The sequence below is a fragment of the Schistocerca piceifrons genome, chromosome 5, assembly GCF_021461385.2.
Source record: "Schistocerca piceifrons isolate TAMUIC-IGC-003096 chromosome 5, iqSchPice1.1, whole genome shotgun sequence".
Lineage (NCBI taxonomy): Eukaryota > Metazoa > Arthropoda > Insecta > Orthoptera > Acrididae > Schistocerca > Schistocerca piceifrons.
Genome location: NC_060142.1, coordinates 337,235,122 through 337,259,049, shown reverse-complemented (window position 1 = coordinate 337,259,049; position 23,928 = coordinate 337,235,122). Strand labels below are relative to the sequence as shown.

At 39.0% G+C, this 23,928-nt stretch overlaps 1 long non-coding RNA gene across 1 annotated transcript in view; it reads left to right on the top strand.

The window, feature by feature from the left end:
- Positions 1–23,928, top strand: part of LOC124798493 — a 77,132-nt gene that overhangs the window by 20,796 nt on the left and 32,408 nt on the right. Inside the window, exons 2-3 of the long non-coding RNA XR_007016946.1 lie at positions 8,134–8,283; positions 11,994–12,089. This is a non-coding gene — a long non-coding RNA (uncharacterized LOC124798493). The remainder of the gene's footprint in view (positions 1–8,133; positions 8,284–11,993; positions 12,090–23,928) is intronic.

The following is a 23,928-nucleotide window of genomic DNA, read 5'->3' as shown; positions in this document are numbered from 1 at the left end:
CCCAGATGTCCCCAACATCTGCAGTCTTAAAAACTGTTTTTAATAATCTTCCCGTGTCAAACTAATCCCACTTATGATGCCGTGCCATGCATGGCACTGATTCCACTGTCTGCTTCATCTGCAATCGCAATTGTTAGTACGACTAATGCAATTTATCAAACTCTCCTCATTTCTTTTAGTACATCTTTCCCTTCCATCTCCCTCTGTAACTCCATAAACACATTTTCCAAATGTCTTATTATGCATTTCACAAGCTCTCAGAATCAATGTTAACGCCCAACAATGACTTGTCAGTATTATATCCTCTTGCCTTGCAAAAAGGACTCTGGTTCCCAATGGTAGTACCCACAGCAACCCCTCTCCCATCCTGGTGAAGAGGCGAAACACTGCTAAATTGCAAAAGTCTGCTGTTACCTAGACATACAAAAGAAAACTCAACCCTAAAATACCTAAGTTCCACACAAATCAACATAAAAGACAAAAGTAATTCTCCCCAGTATCATTTTGTGCTGGTAAAATAATCACTTATATTTACAATGAACATGTACACACGTATCCAAATGTATACTATCCTATCTCACTTTCTTGGCTTCAACCCGTATGGAACCTACTGTACAGGTCGTGTAAGATTTCCACACTTCCTTTCCTTCCTACTACTCATACTTCTATCCTGTGCCGACACATCTGCGGCACTTTGAAACAGCTTCAGATCCTCCACATGAGCAATAGCTGAATGAGTCGGTAATTGAAGCTTGACATTTACTGGTGACGTTGTTTCGACTTCCTAGTGTGGTCCTTGGCAATGAGTTACAAATTTCTTGATTCTTACCCTTCAGAATGTATGGGTGTGATAACATTGCCCACTGACAGATTCTATATTGTGGCAACCTGTCCACATAATGCCCCAGCTGCTCTTGGTGTTCTAAAGCTCTGGTGTTTGCTCTCTGTGCACATTTCCAAATTTCCTTAACATTTTCAGCAAAATCCTTAACAGACTCTTCATTCTTGCCATTTCTCAGCCCTATTTTGTCTAACAGTGACAGTATGCACCCCTGTAAAGCACTGTCCCAGAATGAACTTTTGATTTATACCTACTCATAATGGAGGATAAATATATGTCCCAATCATTATGGTATATGCCCTCACAGTGGCACATCATCTTTCCCAATGTACGATGTACCCTCTCTGTCCTACCATTAGCCTGCGTGGGCAATGGACTCATCCTCAACTTCGTAACCTTTAGCAAATTACACAGCTGCTTTAACAAATTGGACATAAAAAATGTCCCTTGATAAGTGATCACAGTTTCTGACAGAAATTTGAGCACACAGCTGCTGACCAATGCTTTTGTCACAATTACTGTCAGTTGGTTAGGGATTGCAATAATTTCCACATATTTAGAAAAAGGATCAGTAATGGTTAACTCAAATCGATTCTTGGCTGGAGTCTTGTTGAATGGCCTGAAGACATCCAACCCAATCATTCTGAAAGGCTCTTTTTCTTCTGGTAACTTCCAAGGTATTAACTTATGGCTCATATCTGATCATTGAGCACACTTCGCACAACCTCTTGCAACCCAGTCCACATTCTCTTTCCTAGACTTCCACCAAAAGTAGAGCTCCACCACTCTTCTATTAATTGTTCTACGACCCTCATGTCCTGACAATACGTGGTCATGAACTTCATTCAGCACTTCCTCTTTTACCTTTGCAGGCATCATGACTGGTGGCACCAATCTTGTTGTCTTACACAGTAACGTGTCCCACACAGTGAATTGTGGCTGTGACTCATAATGTTGACATTTCAAGCTGGCCTGTTGCGCTACTTACCAATGTGCAAGGTCATGAGCCAGTGTCTTTTTCACTGTTATTTACACCTTAAACTATCCACATTTATGTGTCTGTTACCAGGCATTTGCACAACTTCGTACTGAGATTCATGTAACTTCAATGTCCATTTACTTAGCCTACTTGAAGGGTCTTAGGCCCCAACAACCAGTTAAGGGCTGAATGATGCATTACCATTTTAAGTCTCTCTCCATACAACTGCCTAGAAGCATATGCTACCAGATGCTCCTCTCTATTCACTACTTGAGTTAGAAAATACCCCATCTGATTAGAAGCATCCATTGCCTAGATAAACTCACTTTCTTTTTCTCCTCAAACAGGTCTTGCGATTCCCTTGTCCATTCGAACTTTGCCCACTTTCTTAAGTTGTGGGAGTGGTCTCACTTTTCCTGGAAACTCTTTTATGACTTTTCTATAATAATACCCTAACCCCAGGTAAGACTATAAATCCTTGGTATTACTAGGAATTGAAAAATTCTGTACTGCTTATATCAAACTCAGATCCAACTTAACCACTTGACTGCTAATAACATTCCGCAAATACATAAATACTTCTAATGTAATACCACATTTCTCTGTGCTTAATGTTGATTTCACTGCTCATAATCTTTTATAAACCTTTTGCAAACATTGTATGCGCTCTGCCACGCCCTTTGCAAAAATGATTTGTCATCCAGGTACGCCATGCACTGGTAAGGCTTCAAATCCCTAAGAATTCCATCCAGCAAATGCTGAAACATTGCCGGATAATTTTTCAAGCTAAATGGCATCCTGTAATATTGAAAACAGCCTCAGAGAACTGAGAATGCAGTTTTGGGATGGTCCTCCAGGTATACATGTATCCTATGGTATTCATACTTCAGATCTAAGGTAGAGAGGCAACTGCAAGTAGTGGAATGAAGTTGAAATGCCGCCAGTCCGCATTGTTGCCAAATTAACCATGACAGCAGCTGTCCCCCCACCACCTCTCCTTGAGGTGTAGATGTGGCAACATTGCATTATTGACATCACTGCCCTCACTCCTTCCCCCTTCCCACTTCCCCTCATCTACCTCACATTCCCTTTTCCATAACTCACTTCACCTTCTCTCCCCCTCTTGTGAACTGGTAGGAAAAAGGGTCAGTTCAAATGGGTCTGAGCGCTATGGGACTTAACTTCTGAGGTCATCAGTCCCCTAGAACTCAGAACCACGTAAACCTAACTAACCTAAGGACATCACACACATCCATGCCCAAGGCAGGATTCGAACCTGCGACCGTAGCGGTCACGCGGTTCCAGACTGTAGTGCCTAGAACTGCTCGGCCACCCCGGCCGGTGAAAAAAGGTCAGTCCGTGCTGAGCTGCTGAAGAGGAAGAACTTAAGGTACAATCTCTATTTATCCATTTATCTATCTATTTATTTATTTATTTACTTTAGCAGGAAATGTGTTCTTAATGGCATTACACTGCTGCTGAATTGTCCTACAGCTGCCTCCACACTCTGTCACCCCCACTTTTCACTGCCTCCCAGTCACAATCTTCCTGACCGCATGTATGTATGTTCATCTTGCAGTTCAAAGACTGACTGCTCTAGTCCACAATACCACCACCAGAGGGTGCTCGAAACTATCCTACAGTCACCCTTTGCCCCAGCTTGTGGATTGGCAGAAAAGTTTGGAGAGGGATGCACTGTCTTTATTTTTGTCAGGAAATTTTTTCAGTTGGTGAGACGTTGGTGTTGGACAGAGAGAAGTTTAATGAGTGTATTATCTGTAAGCATATAGCTGAGGACTGCATCCATGGTCTCCTACACCCGGAACAGGAGGAGGTAATAATGGACGAGCATAGGGGAAATGCTTTCCAGCAAATGGCATTGATGCAGTGGGAGACTGAAGGTGCATTTCACAATTCATAGAGATGCTGGAGATGTTCATGGTTTTTGAAATGGCTGCTCAATCCACACTTCAGGAGACACCTTCACATTTCCATCATCCCTCCCAGCCATCCCTTTTAACTGACTGTGTGTATTTTCCTGTTTGACTTGGATTTTGCTGCAGATGCCTCCCACTGTAATGTTGTATGCCCTACTCAACAAACACTCTGTAGCCCTAGTGTTCAAAATTCAAATAAATGGTGGTCTCTCTGTTTCTCAGCAACTTTGTCCCATTCACTGCCATCGAGAAGTCACCTTGGTGCAGCTGCTTAGGAACTTGTACACGGATACCTGGTAAGAAGGGATAGGACAAACAAACTATCACTAAAGTGTAGGAAGGCCAATACACACTTCACAAATGATGGAAAATGCTTCACTGCTCTAATAATACACCGAAATAGTCATGAACAGAAATCAACATCGTAAACAAAGGGTCATAATGCAACATACTCACTGGAAACTGAGAAAAGTCATTGTAATAACACAACTACCTAAAAAAAAAGACCCCAAAAGATCTCACCATGAGAGAGTGACTCTTCCTTCCCCACCTATCTCCCTTCCTCCCTCCCAATCTCCCTCCCTCCCGCCCAATCTCCCTCCCTCCCAACGAGATTGGAACCAATCTTATTTCCCCCCACCCCTCCTATCTCCCTCCTTATCCTCCCTTCCTCCTCTTCCCCCTCCCCCCCCCCCCCCCCTCAAATTGCGATACAGGTTTTTAAGGTCAGTTCTATCCTGTTGCTGACAGTACACAAAGAGATCCATCTAATGGCAGTGATAAACTGTTTCTGGACAGCAGAAATCAGTCACAGATGGACAAAAGACTCCAGAACAGTACACTTCCTTTAAGCAGTTAAATGTATTTCTTAGAAAGACTGGCCCCCTGGAACAATAGCAAAGTACCTGACTATCTGTCAGACATGAAGAACTGAATGGTCAACAGCAGCATGCTTTCAAACATTCTCAATCTGATAACACTGTCTGAAAGTGGTTCTCAGCTAAGTAAAATCAGGATCATGTAGGAAAAACATTGAAATAATATGTCCTGTGTAAATCAGATACATATAGATCTTTATAGTAGTCGTGCACTGATCCGCTTGCTCTGTCCCCCCCCCCCCCCCCTCCCCCCTCCCAAAAAAAAAAGGTGGAGAGTGGAGAGCAGTGTTCAACGCTACATGCGGTTATAACCGATCATCGATTGCATTTATTCTACCTCTTTATGTAAAATGTCCAAAGGCTGTCTGGTAGAGGTTCCAGATGCTCCACTGTACTGAATAACAGTTGTGTGTGTTTCTGCAATTTCTTGTCTACCATGGAAGAAAGAAACATTTTGCTCGTCTCAGAGAATGTCATCTTTAAGAACATCCACCTAAGTAGAATGGTTGTTGACAAGACTCTAGGTAAATATGTGGATGGTTGAAAGCAGCTCTGAAAAGAATATGCACACACAACTGACTGAATAAACACGAACACTCATTTGCTGCATGAAGTATTACCATTGTGTATTCTCCATGTGTGATTCTTAAGCCTGCAACAATGAATATTGTACCAGCAAAGCTCACCTCACATCTTGTAAAGCATGTAGTCTCATGCTTTTAAAATGAATACTTTGCAATAAATGGATATACTACTAAAAACAATGACATCACCAGATAAGAAGTGTAAACTTACTCTCATGGTATGAACTTATACGTGCTACAATGAATACTATACTGACAGACCTTTTCTCACATCACGTAAAAGATGTAGTCTTACACTTTTGAAACTAATATTTTGGTGACAACACTGCAAATAGAGGATATACTACTAAAATCAATGAAATCAGCAGCTAAATGAGTATAAACTCATTCTTGTTGTATGCCTGCTACATTGAGTATTAAATCGATGACATTGAATCCACCGAGGACATTGGATCTGATGATGAATATACTACAAAATATGCACTTAACACCATCCACCATTCCCTAAAAATACTTTCAGCTAGCAAGTTCCACACACTATGGTGAGTAGAAGACTGTCAATAACGTAATGTTGGCAAGACCAAACGGTAACCAACATTGAGCAAACATTCTACAATGGGTAGACATATTTTTCTTGTGAGTGGCATCAGTGTGTCTTAGGAGGAGAGGGGCATAATTCTCGTAAACGAGAAAGTATTACAAAAAAACATGATAGCAGTGTCTACGTTACACTGTGAGTGCACACCAGCCTTGATTCTTCAGGAAGATGAAACAAAAAAATAGATGCGAGTATCACTATGTCGATTTTCTGTTAAAACTATACATGGTTTTATGAATCATGGTTGTAAGTATAATATAATATCAAGGTATGATATTGCTTCCCATGATTCATTAAAAAACTATGTCTTCCAATATATGTGACCTATGGTACACTGCACGTGGACTGTGGTCACATTAATTACATGTTAACCACTCAGTGGACAGTGCAGGATCATGCTGCCAGAAAGCATGGTGCTCCATGGGGTAGGGTCATAAGAAAGTCGTCCATCTTACTGAATTTATAAAATGATGACTTATCCAAAGGGTTTTTTCGGTGTGTGTGTGTGGGGGGTGGGGGGGTGGGGGGGGGGCACACGAAACAAGCTGTGTCTGCAAGTTGTAAGAACTTAAACCATATATGTTTTTTCAACACCAGTGAAATATCTACTAAAAGGAATTCACTTTAGAAACACTACAGTGAGATTCCTACATGAAAAAGTATGTAACTAAGCTGACTATACTGCTGGTGAATTAAACAATTTCTGCTGTTGATCGACACCATTCTCACTGCTTCTGTGAATTACCAGCATTTTGACTGAGTGAATCAAATGGTTACGGAGTGCTTCTCAATTACAAGTAGCTCTCACTTATGAGTTAAATAAAGTAAACACTGCAGATTGTAGTTCCACAAGTTAGTAACCCAACCGCATGCTTTTCATTTCATTGAATTTAACATCTATGTCGTATAAATAAGAATCCATTCTTCAAATCCTGCTTTTAAACCCTCTTCCTGTAATTCTGTCACAGAACTACTAGGGGGCAGAACATTGATGTTTCAGGTGGGCAATACATTGTCTAGAAGGGATTCAAAGGAATATCTTCTTACGTGAGTCACTGTTAATGAATACAAGACTTGTAATCTGCAATGTCAATCTAGTTGCTTTTTAATTAAAAAGAGATCTTAGTGATATAATAAAGATAAAAGACATAATTTAACCATGCAGGATGTTTCCAGCAGTCCAGACACCCATACCCACAGCTAGTAGTGTGATTCCAGGGTGGATCGCCCAACAGCGATGTATTTGAACTACAACCCTACCTCCACCAACCAGCTGTCCATGACTCTGTCTCTTGTCAACAAACCCCCCCATCCCCCTTGCCTGCCAGTTTGTTTATTCATCCACATACACACGTACATACATTCATACAAACAAATGTGGTTTGAAAGGCTGTGATTGAAACAAATGTAGTGATATAGGAGATATGTATTTGTGGAAATAAATGGTTAAAAGCCACTCTTCTTTGACTGTGCCCATCGGCATGTGATTGAAATAAATGTAGTTTGAAAGACTGTGATTGAAACAAATGTAGTGTGAAAAACTGTGATTGAAACAAATGTAGTTTAAAAGACTGTGATCGTGAATCTCCTACTTTCTTTTCTCTTTGGCACCCTCAGATGAGGAGGTGATATATGCAGAGGGGGATATTTTGATATGGGAATGAGATACAATATCAACTGCAGAGACAGAGGAATTTAACATAGGTATATGATCGAGTTGTTGGAACTTCACTCAGCTATGACATCATCCTCAGTCTGAATAAGATCATTGCAGACAAAAGAAAATGATTGTATCCTCTTCCTATTTCACTTAGGAGTGCAGCGCCATGCTGCTGTAATGAATAGAGTCAGACCGATACAGTAAATGAGTGTGCTCAATCCAGTTGAAGTTGGTAAAGCACTCTTTGACACTTTTCACTGCATTTTAGATCTCCATCAAAAAACACACACATGCAAACAGATTATTACCCATGTAATTGACTGTCATTTGAGAAGCACTCCTTAACCATCAAATTCATCTGATCTGAATGCCAGATATGATGCTGTAATTTACTGGAGTTGTGCTGCTCTGGTTGGGAGATAATTTTTGTGGAACGATGGTTACAGCATTGGAATGGGAATACAGTGCATGTTTCGTTTTGTGTCCATATTGGCATATACCAACCCTGTATCAGGCAGCTGGCCACAGAATTTCACAGAGGTCCATGGTAGCACCACTAAAGGAGATATGTATTTGCAGAAATAAATGGTTAAAAGCCACTCTTCTTTGACTGTGCCCATCGGCGTACAAAGGTAACAACCACCTCCTTTTTCCAGAGGAACTGGCAAATGGCGACCTGGGAGAGTGCCTCCTCATACAACCTCCACCTGCCACACCTCCCAAAAGTCGCCACCTGCAGAAGTGGCGTCGGGAGCCTGTACGAGTGTTTCGTACCAGAGCCAAGCAGCAGTAGCAGCAGTTGTGAGGTGAGTTCCTGAACAGCTTTCTTCCTCACACAAATATTTTGTTGTTGTTGTTGTGATCCTGTCTGGCTTAGGATGCAGTCATTTTAATGTAACTTTGGTGAAACATAATGATCTGGCTAATTTGTTTGAGTTTAAGGAGAGTTGTAGGGAAGTGTACTTAGTACCAATAGTGTGTAAAATGTGTAACTTGTCTGGCCATAGTGTGCCTTGTGATAGATATGTTCCTGTTGTGTGTTCCACATGCGTGAATTATGGTCATGCGAAAGAGGACTGTAAGAAGAGTCCTTGGTTGGCAATGAGACGGAGCAATAAGTAATATTTTATATGTTTTGTGTGGTCGCGTGAGAAGGAAATTGCACAAATATAGTGCAAATGTGAGCAGCTTCTACTACAGATACAATTTCCGCTCTAATGGAGCACGTTAAGTTATTGCAGGAGCAGAATGAGCAGGTGGCTCAAGAATTGCATATTTTAATGATGGATTCGATACAGTCGCGGTCTGATACGTCTAAAGCAGTATTACCAGTTCAATTACCATCCATAGATCCTGCAGCCACTGGCCTTATTTCCACTTTTTCTGGTAAAACATCAGAGGATGTCACTATTTTTATACAGAATGTGTTATTCACAACTAGCTCATGCAACTGGTCTGAGGAGATATCGTTGCAGATGGCCTAATTGTGCTTGTTGGGTGAGGCTAAGACGTATGTTATGTACTACGAAGTTTTGAGTAAGGTTACTAGGTTTACAGAATTTGCAGACAGGTTAAGGCATCAGTACAGAAAACAGAGCGGGTGGATCTCCAAACGATGATATGACTACTATAAAGATCTCTGTGCATATTATTGACACAGGACATATTATTACAACATTTTTCCTACATGAGCCTGATTTTACTTACCTGAGGACCACTTTCAGATAGTGTTAGCACATCCAGAATGTTTGAAAGCACACTGCTGTTTACCATTCAGTTCTTCGTGTAGGACAGATAGTCAGGTACTTTGCTTTTGTTCCAGGGCGCCAGTCTTTCCAAGAAAAACATTTAACTGCTTACAGGAAGTGTACTGTTCTGGAGTCTTTTATCCATCTGTGACTGATATCTACAGTGTGGAAACAGTTTATCACTGCCATTAGGTGGATCTCTTTGTGTACCATCAGCAACAGGTTAGAATTGGCCTTAAAAACCTGTATCCCAATGGGGGGGGGGAGGGGGGGCGGGGAGGGGGGGGCGGGGAGGATAGGGAGGAAGATTGGGAGGGAAGAAGGGAGATAGGAGGGGGGGGGGGGGTGTAAGATTGGTTCTAATCTGGTTAGTCTGTATCTGCACATTGAAGAGAATGCACATTGAGGTGAACACACATGCCACTGCTGCCACTCTCTCATGGTGAGATCTTTTTGGGTCGTTTTTTTGAGGTAGTTGTGTTATTACAATGATTTTTCTCAGTTTCCAGTTCAGTATGTGTCGCATTATGACCCTTCGTTATAAGTGGTAGTTTCTGTTCATGACAATTTTTGTGTATAATTAGAGCAATGGAGCATTTTACAACAATTCTGGTTGTGTATATTGGCCTTCCTAGACTTAAGTGATAGTTTGCTGTCCTATCCCTTCTTACCATGTATCTGTGTACAAGTTCCTCAGCAGCCGTACCAAGGTGACTTCTCGGGGAGGGGGGGGGGGGGCAGTGAATAGGACAAAGCTGCTGAGAAATGAAGAGGTCATCATTTATTTGAATTTTGAGCACTAGAGTTGCAGAGTGTTCGTTGAGTAGTGCATACAATAATGCAATGGGAGGCATCTGCAGCAAACTCCAAGTCAAACAGCGAGACACATACAGTTAGTAAAAGGGATGCGAAGTTGTCTCCTGAAGTGTGGGTTGAGCAACCATTTCAAAAAACACAAACATCTCCTGCACAGATAATAGTCTCTATGACTTTTGAGATGCACCTTCAGTCTCCCACTGCGTCAATGCTATTCCCCCTATGCTTCTCCATTATCACCTCCTCCTGCTCCAGGTATAGGAGACTATGGATGCAGTCCTCAGCTGTATGCTTACTGGTAACACACTTATTAAGCTCCTCTCTGTCCAACACCAACATCTCATCAATTGATCACATTCCCTGCCAAAAATAAAGATAGTACCTTCCACTCCAACCTTTTTGTGCTAGTATTGTGGACTCGAGCAGTCGATCTTCGAACTTCAAGGCAAACACACATGCACAATTGGTAAAAGTGAGAACAGGCGGCAGCCGAACGCGATGGCAGGGAGTGGTGGAGTCTGGAGCCAGCTGTATGAAAATCCAGCAGCAGTATAACACCACCAAAAACAAATTTCCTGCCAAAATAAATAATAAATAAATAAAGAATATATTTTATGTCATTCCTCTCCAGCAGCTCAGCACTGACTGAAACTTTTTCTCGACAATTCCCAATTTGGGTTTTCTCGACAATTCCCAATTTGGGAGGGGGGGGGGGGGGGGGAGAAGAGGGGAAGTTGGGTAAGTGAGGGAAAGTGGGGGAGAGGGGGAATAGGGGTGGTGACATCAACAATGCAAATGCCATATCTACACCCCAGGGATGGTGGGGCAACAGCTGTCATCTTAAATTTGTAACAATGCAGACTGACATCATTCCAGCTTTATTCCACTAATACTGCACTGTCCCAAATTACCAATAGTTTCTGTAATGTTTGAGATCGGATGTGCTTTTGTTGTAGTTTGCTGTTAAGGTGACGAAGGAACAACAGAATCTATATCTTCTGGTCCCATCCGGTGACTCTTTCCACACAACTATGATGGTTGCAGTACATAAGTGTCTGGCATTTATTGAGATGGAATGAGATGATGATATTAATTGAAGACATTGTACCAATGATTAAACTGGATGTCAGTTTGTCTCATTCCCCTAATGAGCTGCTGTCATTAAATTTCACCTGCAGTTCTGCTGTTGTCCTGACTGTGGCCAGCATTAGGCTCCATCACATCTAGCTGGGCTTTCAGATTTCGAATTGATAATGAAAAGAGACAACAGGGGAAAGCCACAGACCAAGGAAAAACAGACAGATCTGGTAAAATGTTGCATGTATTATCCTGGAAGAACACATTAAATGAGAGGTAGCCTGTTACAAGTGAATAATAGTTACTGCCCACAAGTTAAGCTAAGAAACAGGCGAGAACTAGTCTTGCCGCAGGTCAATACACAAGAAAAATTGGACAAAAGAAGGAAGGAATAAACAAATACACAGAGCGTGATTTAGTAGTCGTGAAGCAATTAGACTCAAACCAATACAAAACCCATAACTGCTGAACCCAGGCTTATAAAAGTAGACAAATTAGATGACTACAAATTTGAGGGAGGGACAGTCAGTTGAACACAAATCAGCACCATCACTAACACCACAACAGCAAGCACAACCAACACCAGTGAGAGACGTTTGAAAGCAAAAAAAATAGAAGTAGTGTGTGAAAAATGCAGTCTAACTGTAAGGCATCCCAAAAAGAACTTAAAATGTCTCTCAATCAGCAGCCAACACCTAACAACAATCATATAGCACCACTGCAGAAACCACAACAGAAACCAGCACCAACAAGAAGCCAGCTAATTTAGAATTTAACTAACTTTTAAGTAGACTAGAGAAAAAATATAGTGTGTTCAGCACAGCAGATGCGACTTAGATTGCACCACTTAAAGGGTGATTCTGTGTGTTTTCCAGTAAGTGAGCAGACAGACAGACTTATCCTAAGGACAGAGAATTGTCCTACATTAGCAGAGCCATTGTTCAACGTCATGCCCCAGGTCTGCCGCACAGGTACGAATCATTTGACTTTGACAAAACATACACAGATCTTGTAAGATCACATAGATGAACATATTTTGATTACCCACAGACAGGTACTAAATGCTTTGTACACCTAAAACTCGTAGAACACACAGGCACAAAAGGAATGTATTACAACATAATACAAAACACAGTACTACAGTTAGTGTGGAAATCCCAAAAATAGGAAAATATCTGTAGGCAGACATCTTGTTGTAGTAATAATAGCAGTAGTGGTGGTGGTGGTGGTGGTGTTGGTGGTCGTAGTAGTAGTAGTAGATGATGTAGTTTACGGTATTCATCTAGAGACAACTTACACTGCATGGATTTCATCAGGAAGTACATAGTACATAAAAGTATATAAAATTAATAAATGTATGTAATGCACACACATACACATATAAGGATGTACATAATCCTACAAGTACAAGGGTGCACAGTCTCCTACACAATCTCACATTAAAATTACAAATAGAACTTTGATTAACTAGGTAAAAGATATTTTTCATGGAATAATTAGCTCAGATTAAAAAAAACATATAATAGTTGTAAACTTCTGTTCAATATACTAATTTGGATCATAGCAAAAAATAGACTGAAAATATTATTGACATTGACTATGGCATACAGGACATGAAAGTAATTGTTTGTTACTAGGTTGATGAAGGCGTTCATTTAAACTGTAACAGCAGTTGGTCATTGAAAACCTGAATATTGATCCCTTAAATGTAGACAATTTTTTTATTTCTTTTATGTGTGCTAGAGGTCTGTTATACAATTTTGTACCTTGAATGTTTGTTTGCTTCTGGGCAACAGCCTTGTCTACTCTCTTTAGGTGGATATCATTGCACATTCTTGTATTATATGAAAGCAGATCTGAGTTGGTTTTGGAAATTTCAATGCAACTTTTTATGTTAATTACACTTTTTATATGTAAAGGCATGGATAAGGTAAAATATTTAGCTGTTGAAATGGCTACTTGGAAGTTGTTAGCCTTAAACTGTTGGTAATTATTCTAACAGCTTGTTTTTTGTAGTGTAATGAGGGTTTTTCGATATTTTCTTATTGCGATCCCAGAAAGTGAGGCCATAGGTAATAGCAGTGTGAATGTAAGCAAAGTTAACAGTTGTGATACACTGTTTACTAGACGCATTTCTAATTACATATAGACCAAAGCAAGCAGAACTTGACTTGCTAGCAGACGTGGGCTTTCCACTCTAAATTTTTGTCTGTATGGACACAAAAAATTTTTGTGACAGCTACTCTCTTATATTCTTTATTTTGTATACTGAGGTCCACGTCATTTTGTGACTTTGTTTCCCTGTAATTCTGTGCGTGTTCCGTTGCTGCTTGGTGAATAGATTTTTTTATCTGTCCAATTACATTATATTGTTAAAGTTACCTTGTTCATTTCAAACCAATTTTGTAAATGGTCCAAAACTCTAGCTGCAGATGTTGGCAATACTTGGTTTACATCATTTACAACAACGTTTGTATCATCAGCGTACAGGGTTATATGAGTACCACTGATTGGAATATTGATGTCATTTACATATATTAGAAATGAGAGAGGTTCTATAACACTTCCTTGTGTTATCTTCTGGTAAACCTTCCGGGATGTAAGGTCGTGGTCCATGAAACTCTTCAGCTCCTAACGTTTTGTCCAGAGCTGCGCCGGACATCTTTAGAGGGGTGTTTCTCCTCCGGTGAGTCTTGCCGAGTCGGCAAGACTCACCGGAGGAGAAACACCCCTCTGAAGGTGTCCAGCGCAGCTCTGGACAAAACGTTAGGAGCTGAAGAGTTTCATGGACCACGACCTTACATCCCGGAAGGTTTACCAGAAGATATGTCATCCGGTCGTGAAAGCTTTCATACACTTCCTTGTGGTTTCCCCAATTGATACAGTTCGAAAATAAGATCTGTAAGCAGTACTTTGGTTTTTAAATTTGGCTGAAGTAATTTCTGCTACCTTTGCAACTCCTTGTATAGCAACAGCTTCTAATTTGTCTAGCAAGATGTCATGTTGGACAGTATCAAATGCCTTTGATAAGTCCCAAATTTATTCCCAATGTATTGTTGTGCTTGTCTCGTCCCATTTTGATATTTTAAATGAAATGGGTAATAGCTGATTCTGTACTTAATCCTTTGTGAAAACCATATTTGTTTACAGACAAGAGATTTAATTTTTTCAAGGAAATTTGTAATTCTATGTTTCATGACTGTCACTATTACTTTTGAAAATACAGATGACAAAGCTTTTGGTCTATAGTTTCCCACTTCATATGGATTGCTCTTTTTATGCTGTAGTTTCATTTTTGAAATTTGTAATGTTTGAGGAAACATTGTTTCCAATAATGATATATTTATGATGAGTGAGAGTGATGCTGATCTGACACTAGTACATTTTGTTATGACTGAACCAGGTACTTCATCAGTTCCTGAAGACATTTTATTTCTCATTGTTTTTATTATTCTTGGAACTTCTGATTTGTTTCTGGAGCATAGCAATATTAAAATGACAATTTGATCTCTTCGAACAGAGATTCCACTATTCTTAAGGCATTTTTATTCAGGTTGACTGGAGTGTTTATGAAGTAATCATTTATGTAATTTGCTAGACTTAAGATTTCGGAGCAACACACCATGATCGTCTTTTAAAACAATGTAGTCTTGACTTTTAACATTTTAGTAGTAGTAGTAGTAGTAGTAGTAGTAGTAGTAGCTTTATTCATCCGTAGATCTCTTTTTACAAGGATATAGGACATGTCAAAGTATTTACAAATTTAGATCAATTTAAAATAAGCTAATTTGTATACACATATATTTACAGACTTCTAGTTAGAAACAATCATTAGATTTACTCATGGTATACACAATACTGCTTTTTACAAATCAGTTATTAAATAATGTAATGCCACATTGTTCACTCATATCTCATTATCAGTCACTGCACACACTACACACACATTGTTTCATAACACTTCAATCCTGAAAAACTGAGTCACCATCCCTTCATAATGAGTGAGATGTTGAGCTCAGAAAGAGGAGTAGGTGTTAGTATTGTACTATGCATAGCTTGGGGTAAGTATTTCTAGAAAGGAAAAAAGAAGGAAAAAAACATAAAATGAAGGTGTTGTGTGGAATGTTGGATATTTTATAATCATTATTATTGTTATTATTATTATTTATTTGTATAACTTTTTTATCAAACCCCTACTCTGTTTTAGCTAAGTAATCCTTCAATGTATAAAATCTATTGCATAACAGGTACTTTTTAGCTGCCTCTTTAAATAAGTGTATTTTTGCAATTTCTTTAATCTCTTTTGGTAATATATTGTACACTTTTATTCCTTGATAGAAAATGCTGTTTAGAGTTTTATGTTTATTTTTTCTTGGTAAATGTAAGTTAAGTCTATCTCTTGTTGCACGGTCATGGACAGAGCTGTTTGTGCAGTAATACCAATATTATTTTTATGTATACTGTTGGAATTGTGTGAACAATATATTTCGTGTGTGACGGCGCAAAGTGCACTGTGTAAAATAGACCTCTTTGGCATTGTCTAACACTCTTTGTGTGCGCTAATTATTCTGTTGTGTTCACTGTAATTTTTTTTGTTCTTGAATGTGCAAATATAGTTATTAGTAAAATGTCCTTTTTTCTCCTTAATACTTATTCAGCTGCGCAAATTCCAATAGGTTATGGGCCCAGGCTGCATTTGGAATAAGTATATCAATAAAATAGTAGGGAGAAAGTATTGGGAAAGTTCCAATTTACGTGAAGTGCGAGTTATCCTTACAAGACGATCGCAATTTTTTTCCACATTATTTTTCAGTGTTCTTTACGGCAATAAAAAGCAAGTTACCGTTAAGAATGAGTGCGGCACAAATTCCACAGATTGAAAGACTTATAGGTCGCGAAAACTATGCAACCTGGAAGTTCGCAGTAGAAGCGTATTTACGTTTAGACAACCTATGGGACATGGTAGATGGGACAATGAAATCCACAGATCAGAATTATTCAAATTAGGATAGGAAAGCAAAATCAAAATTGATATTACTGATTGATTCGGTGAATTATGTTCACGTTGAAAAAGCTGCTACAGCGAAAGAAGTCTGGGACAATTTACGAAGTGCATTCGAGGATGGTGGTCTTACGAGAAAAGTAGGATTATTACGTGAGTTAATTACCACTCGTCTGGACAAATGTAGGAGTGTAGACGAATACGTTAACAAAATAATAACCACGTTGAACCGACTGAGAAACATCAGATTCGAGATCACTGACGAATGGATAGGAACATTGCTGTTGGCAGGACTGCCCGAAAGGTATGCTGTTAAGTTGAAAATCCTGCAGGACGTAAAGAGTGCTCCAAGCTGTTGTACATTGGAGAAGGAAGGTGCGTCTGCTCTCTACTCAAAAAACAAAAAGAAGAAACCGGTGAGGTGCTATAAATGTCAGAAGATGGGACATATTGCGTCTCAGTGCAAAGAAGAAGCAAGCCCAAGATCAGACACTCAGCAAAAGAGGTATGTTACTGATAGCCCAGAGAGAAGGACCAATAACAAAGGTAAGGCACTCTCATGTTCTTATTCTTTTGGTGGGATGAGTAATCGTGATATGGACTGGATTTTAGACTCAGGTGCATCTGTGCATATTGTTAAAGATAAATCACTTCTTTATGACATCAAAGATAAGACTCATATGGGAATATCTACTGTTGATGGCAACGAGCTCCAGTGTCACCTCGCTGGGAAACTAGATCTACATGTAAGTGTAAATGGTGAATCAGATATGGTTACAGCACACAATGTTCATTATGTGAAAAATGTGGCAACTAACCTGCTGTCTGTAGGGGAAATTGTCAAGAAAGGAAATACAGTCACTTTTGACATGCAGGGTGCAAGAGTAATCAGTGAAAGTGGTGAAGTTATAGCTACAGCAAGTAACAAAAGGGGCATTTTTAAGTTGGATACCATTGACAGTAAACATAAAAATGTTAGTGATTCAGTATATTCAGCAGAAGGTTATTTATGGCACCGGAGGCTTGGACATCTAAATAGAAAGAGTATGTCTAGAATAAAGGATATGGTAAAGGGAATACAGAATTTTAGTGTGTCCAAGGATCCTTGTGAGACATGTATAAAGGGTAAACAAGCAAGGTTACCCTTCAAGACTAGTAAGAGTAAATCCACAGAAGTCTTACAGTTAATCCACACAGATGTATGTGGCCCGATGGAGTGTGAATCCATAGGTGGGAGTCAGAATGAGATTTTCACTCTGCAGCGGAGTGTGCGCTGATATGAAACTTCCTGGCAGATTAAAACTGTGTGCCCGACCGAGACTCGAACTCGGGACCTTTGCCTTTCGCGGGCAAGTGCTCTACCAGCAGAGCTTCTGTAAAGTTTGGAAGGTAGGAGAGGAGGTACTGGCAGAAGTAAAGCTGTGAGTACCGGGCGTGAGTCGTGCTTCGGTAGCTCAGTTGGTAGAGCACTTGCCCGCGAAAGGCAAAGGTCCCGAGTTCGAGTCTCGGTCGGGCACACAGTTTTAATCTGCCAGGAAGTTCCATAGGTGGGAGTAATTATTTTCTTACGTTTATTGATGATTACTCACGATATACTCATGTTTATTTTCTTAGTTCTAAAGACCAAGTGAGAGACATCTTTGAGGAATATTGCAATATGGTTGAAAGGTGGACTGGAAAGAAGATCAAGATCATCAGGTCTGATAATGGGAGAGAATATATTTACCAGAAATTGAAGAAACTTCTGGCAGAAAAGGGAATCAGGCATCAAACTACCATAAGGTACAGACCATCTCAAAATGGGGTTGCTGAGAGGGCTAATAGCACCATTGTTGAGAAAGCAAGGAGCATGATGACTGACGCTGAATTATCCAAAGATTTTTGGGCAGAGGCAGTGTCAACAGCTGTATATTTGAACAATAGATCACCTACAAAAGCATTAAAGAATAGCACCCCTTATGAGATATGGATAGGAAAGAAACCTGATCTAAGCAATATAAGGGTTTCTGGGTGTGATGCAATGGCACATATTCCAAAACAGCTAAGAGGAAAATGGGATCCGAAAGCTAAAAAGTATATTTTTGTAGGCTATTGTGAAAATTCAAAGGGCTGCCGATTAATGGATCTATTGACTAAAAAGATTGTCACAAGTAGAGATGTAATATTCTTTGAAAATAGAAAGGACTCAAAAGAGAGCAAATCCACCAAGTCAACTGCACCTAGTTCAGAAGGTGAAACCTTGTGTGAGGAAATAGAAAGTGAAGAAGAGGAAGACGACAGCCAAGGACAAATGGATGCAATTTATGATGACAGTGAGTTAGAGGATGAAAAAAATGAAGAAAACAATGTAAGGCGTTCTTCTCGTGTACCAAAACCGAAGGAATATCCGGATTTTGAGATGTATACAGCACAGTCTTTTAATGATGAGCCAAGAACAGCAGAAGAAGCAATGAGTGGCCCAAACTCTCAAGAATGGAAAGAAGCGATGAAGAGAGAATTAGAATCTTTATATCAGAACGAAACCTTTGAATGGGTAGATATGCCAGGAGATAAGAAACCACTGCAGGCAAGATGGGTATTCAATTTGAAGAACCCTGATAGCTCATCACCAAAATGCAAAGCAAGACTTGTGGTAAAAGGATATTCACAAAAACAAGGGGTAGATTACGAAGAAACTTTTTCACCTGTAGTCAAGTATGCATCATTGAGATATCTTTTAGCCTTGGCAGTAAAACGAAATTTAATAATTCATCATATGGATGTTAAAACGGCATATTTAAATGGGAAATTGGAGGAGGAGATATATGTCATTCCACCAAGGGAGGCCATAAAAACCATATCAGAAAGTAAAACAATTTGGCGTTTGAGAAAAAGTATTTATGGACCTAAACAAAGTGGACGTTGCTGGAATCGATGTCTACATGAAACTCTAATAAATATGAATATGAAGCAATCCAAGGCAGATCCCAGCATTTACTATAAAGGGAGAAAAGAAGAAATAATAATAATGGCGATATGCGTGGACGATTTCTTTATCCTGACTGAAAGTGAAGGCCAAATGAGAATTTTCAAGAAACAGCTGTAAACCAAATTTAAGGTGCATGATTTGGGAGAAGTCAAACGTTATTTAGGTATGCAGATTACTAAGGATGAAGGAAGACAAGAATTGAGCATAAGTCAATCATCATACACGGAAAAAATATTAAAGAAATTTGGCATGAGTGATTGCAAACCCATAAGTACTCCAATGGAAGTAGGAGTGAAGTTAAGTGTAAATGAGACTGATGTGGAAAGTGACAAGAATGTTCCTTATTTAGAAGCAGTAGGGAGTCTGTTATATTTATCTCAAACGTCACGACCCGACATTGCTTTTGCCACCAATGCAGTGAGCAGATATTGCAGAGACCCAAAGGAAAAGCATTGGAAAGCTGTAAAGAGGATATTCCGATACCTAAGAGGAACCTCAAACTATGAGTTAAAATACCCTAGAGATGGTAACGCAAAACTAGAGGGATATAGCGATGCGGACTGGGGGAGTGAATTGGGAGAGAGATACTCCACCACTGGCTGTTGTTTTAAATTGATGGGGGCCGTCACATCATGGTCCTGTCAAAAGCAAAAAACTGTTGCATTGAGCACCGTAGAGGCCGAGTAGATGGCACTATCTTACACTACACAGGAATCATTATGGCTACGAACATTAATAAGTGAAACAGAACCCAATTTAATTGAGGAACCTACAACCATCTTCTGTGACAATAAGGGAGCCATAAACCTAGCTAAAAACGATGTTACTAGTGCTAGAGCAAAGCATATTGATATACGGCACCATTTCATTCGGGACCACATAGAGCGACAGAACATTGCCGTGGACTATCTGCGCACAGAAGACATGTTAGCTGACCTTCTAACCAAACCCTTGGAAAGGGAGAAGTTTGAGAAGATTGTGAGAATATTTGGTTTATCTTGTGGAAGCAACTCACAAAATATAAGTTCAAGGAGGGGTGTTGGAATTGTGTGAACAATATATTTTGTGTGTGACGGCGCAAAGTGCACTGTGTAAAATAGACCTCTTTGGCATTGTCTAACACTCTTTGTGTGCACTAATTATTCTGTTGTGTTCGCTGTAAATTTTTTTGTTCTTGAATGTGCAAATATAGTTATTAGTAAAATGTCCTTTTTTTCTCCTTAATACTTATTCAGCTGCGCAAATTCCAATACATACAACTGACTGATAAATTTATTCACATGGAGCAGTTAAAATACCCAGTGTTTTGAACACGTATGTACAATGAGCTCAACTAGTGTTTTTGGTTATTATTCTTATGGCTCTTTTCTGGAGTTTGAAAATTGTGTTCATATTTTGTGCATTTGTTCCCCAAAAAAGAATGCCATAGCTAAGAATTGAGTGTATGTAACTAAAATACATTGCATGTTACACACTGATGATAGGATTCTAAGGGCATAATATGCTGATGACATTCTGTTTGTAAGTACCTTTGTGTGTTCACACCACTTCAACTGAGAATCAGTATTCCATCCTAGAAATTTTGCATTTGTTACACAGTCTATAGAGGTGCCGTCTACATTTAATTTAACATTGTCATTTTTCTTCTTCAAACTGAAATTCATGGCATTAATTTTCTTTATGTTCAGTGTCACTTTATTGCTTATTAACCGATCATAAACTTCCTTGAGAGTTTCATTTGCTTTCTAGGCAAGGAGTTCTCTTGTTTTCTCAGTCATTGATGTATATCAGGAACAGTGTTGGTCCTGATATGCTACCTTGCAGAACCCCTATATTAATGTATTTTGGTTCTGATAAGTGTTTTACTAAATGCTTGGATCTGTTTGAAATGTGTGTTATCTCTACTCTTTGTACCCCATCTGTTAGGTATGATCGAAACCGGTCATTAGCTACCCCTCTTATTCCTAATGCTTCTAATTTATTTAATAGAATCTTGTGGTCAACAGCATCAAATGCCTTAGAAAGATCCAAAAATATGCCTGTGACACACTCATCTTTATCAAGAGAATCAAGTACAACTTTTGTGAATTCTACTATGGCTGACTCCGTATTTTTGCCACTTCGGAAACAAAACTTTGATTTGCTTAAAAGTTTGTATTTATTCATAATTTCTACTATTATTTTTGAGAATGGTGACAGCATTTTTTTCCACTTGCCATATTGCTTTTGATATGTTTGCTAACCCTAAATTTACTTTGTCAGTGTCCATTGTATTAGCTTCTTTAATCACCTTCCTGTAAATCTTCTAGTATATCTTAACATAGTATGTGAAGCATTTATCTTTGTTGTCCTTTCTGATTTGACTGAGATATGTTTTAGAATTTGATAAGATACCCTAATAGCAGGTGACATCCACTGGCTGTTGTTCCCTGAGATGACACTGATTTTTGTAAGCTTGTTTGGAAAACACACGTTAAATAGGGACATGAAAGTGGTAGAGAAAGTGTTGTGTGAGTCGATGGTTGTTGTTTTTGGAAATGCATTTTCCAAGGTTTCTTTTGTTAACATTCACTTTTTCTGTGCAGAAGTGTCTTTTACATTTCCACTTATATTTTATTACCTTGAGTGTAGAAGAATTTATACACGACAAGTGTGTTATGATCTGAAAACCTAAGTTTACATTTAGTGCCTTAGTGACACCATTATCCATATTTGTGAAGATATTATCTATTGGGAAGATAAAAACTTTGTTATTCTACTGAGTTCCACAAAGAGCAATTTCATATGAAAACTGTTTGGTATACTCAGTAACTGTCTCTTTTCTTCACTTTCATTAACATGTTAACTTTAAAACACGCAGATAAAAATAATGTCACTTCATTATTATGTAAAGTGCTTAACACTGCCTCCAGCTTTTTACAAAATATGTTTTTATCACCCAGGGGTTATCTGTATATTGATATGACAATTCGTTCTTTACTCTCCTCCTCAGTTGTATCTCTATGGCACATGACTGAAAATGCTTCTCAGTATTAAGATGGTCCATGTCTGTTTTTGCTTTAAACTGTTCTTGTATAAATGCATATTCTACAATTTTTACATACACTGCAGCAGTGTTTACAAGAATCTTTTAATAGAAATGGGCAACTAATATATCTACCATCACATGCTACCATAATAACAGGCAAGCAATTATTGTAAGGCTGTTATAGTAATTTTAAACAGAAATTGTAATGTATGGAGTGGGGACTTGGACTACAAATCTGAAACACCTAAAAAACTGCAAGCAGTAGAAATGGACTTCTGGAGAAGATCAGCAAAAATTTCTAGAAAAGAGAAAGTAAGAAAACAACTAAATAATAAAGAGAATGGAAGTAACAGGAAGAATACATGCTGTGATGGATAGAAGGAAGTTTCAATGGTAAGGGCATATAAGAAGAATGGAGGACGCCAGAATTCTGAACATCATCCTGAAATGGCAACCAGAGGGAAAGAAGTGCAGAGGACACCATATGACAACCTGGCTTCAAAATGTACGATTAACAGTGAGAAGACTTGGCACAGAGGAAGAAGATATACTAGATCAAAACACCTGGAGGAACATCCTGATTAAGATAAATTAAGATCTTATGTAAAAGATGTAATAATTTCTGGGTATTTGTTGTGTCAGAGAAAACCTTTGTATAGAGAAAAATATCAATAAATAATAAATAAAAACTTATAATGTAATTAAGAGAACACAGTTATACAATCAACACTTAGTTATTGTAGAGATAACCAATGGGAATGTTGCATAGGCAATTGCATCCATGTAAACTCAATGCAGCCATCAAATACAACCTTATCGAGCCCACATCAGAGACCTAGCAATGTATGCCAAGGGCAAAAACATTAGTGGTAAGTGCTGACATTAATTCAAGATCCACCCTTTGCAACTCAAATAGAATAGTTGACAGAGGACACACAACCACTGACCTAATACAAGAAACACAGTTACGTGTAATGAATACAGAGGGACCTATATCAATATACATAGGATTCAATGGTATGAACAGTAATATTGCCTCTATGCTAGCAGATAATGCAGCACTGGCATATGCAACAAACTGGACTGTACACAACAATATAATCAGTAGTAACAATAATGTCATAACATACACACTAACACACTCAGAACACAATCCAATTACACACACCAGGCGCTTATTGCTCCACAAAGCTGACTGGAACAGTTTAACAGAAATTATCCAACAACACAATCTAGAAAATATCAATGGTGGTGTTGATTACAGAGCACACAGACTAACACAGGTTATAAAACATGTACAAAACACACCAATACTGATGGAATAGAACACAAAATGTTCACAAATACCATGGACCAACAAACTTCTAACAATAACAGTCAGATTCAAGTGTGAAATTGTATCAAAGGGCAATACTAGATAGAGATGCATGCACTTGAGGCATGTAAGCAAGACTTACACAGAAAGACCCTACACAGCATATGCAAACAACATTGGGAATGATTTGTAACAGCACAAACAGAGAAAAATGTATGAGGGGAACCATACAAAATACTGGCAGACAAGATAAAAATCCCACTAGTTCAGGCAACACTAAGGCAAGATGACGGCTCAGTGAGATGGGCTGAAGGAATTCAGTGGAGCTTCTGCTGTATAAACTACTATCTGATGATGTCACAAATACATACACACAATATCACAGAACAATACGATAAGATTTACACTCACCATACAACACTGCAACTGTCGCCTGCCCTTGTGTGTGAGGTGTTTCACTAGCGATCTCAGAGCTCAAGAACAAAAAAGCACCTGGA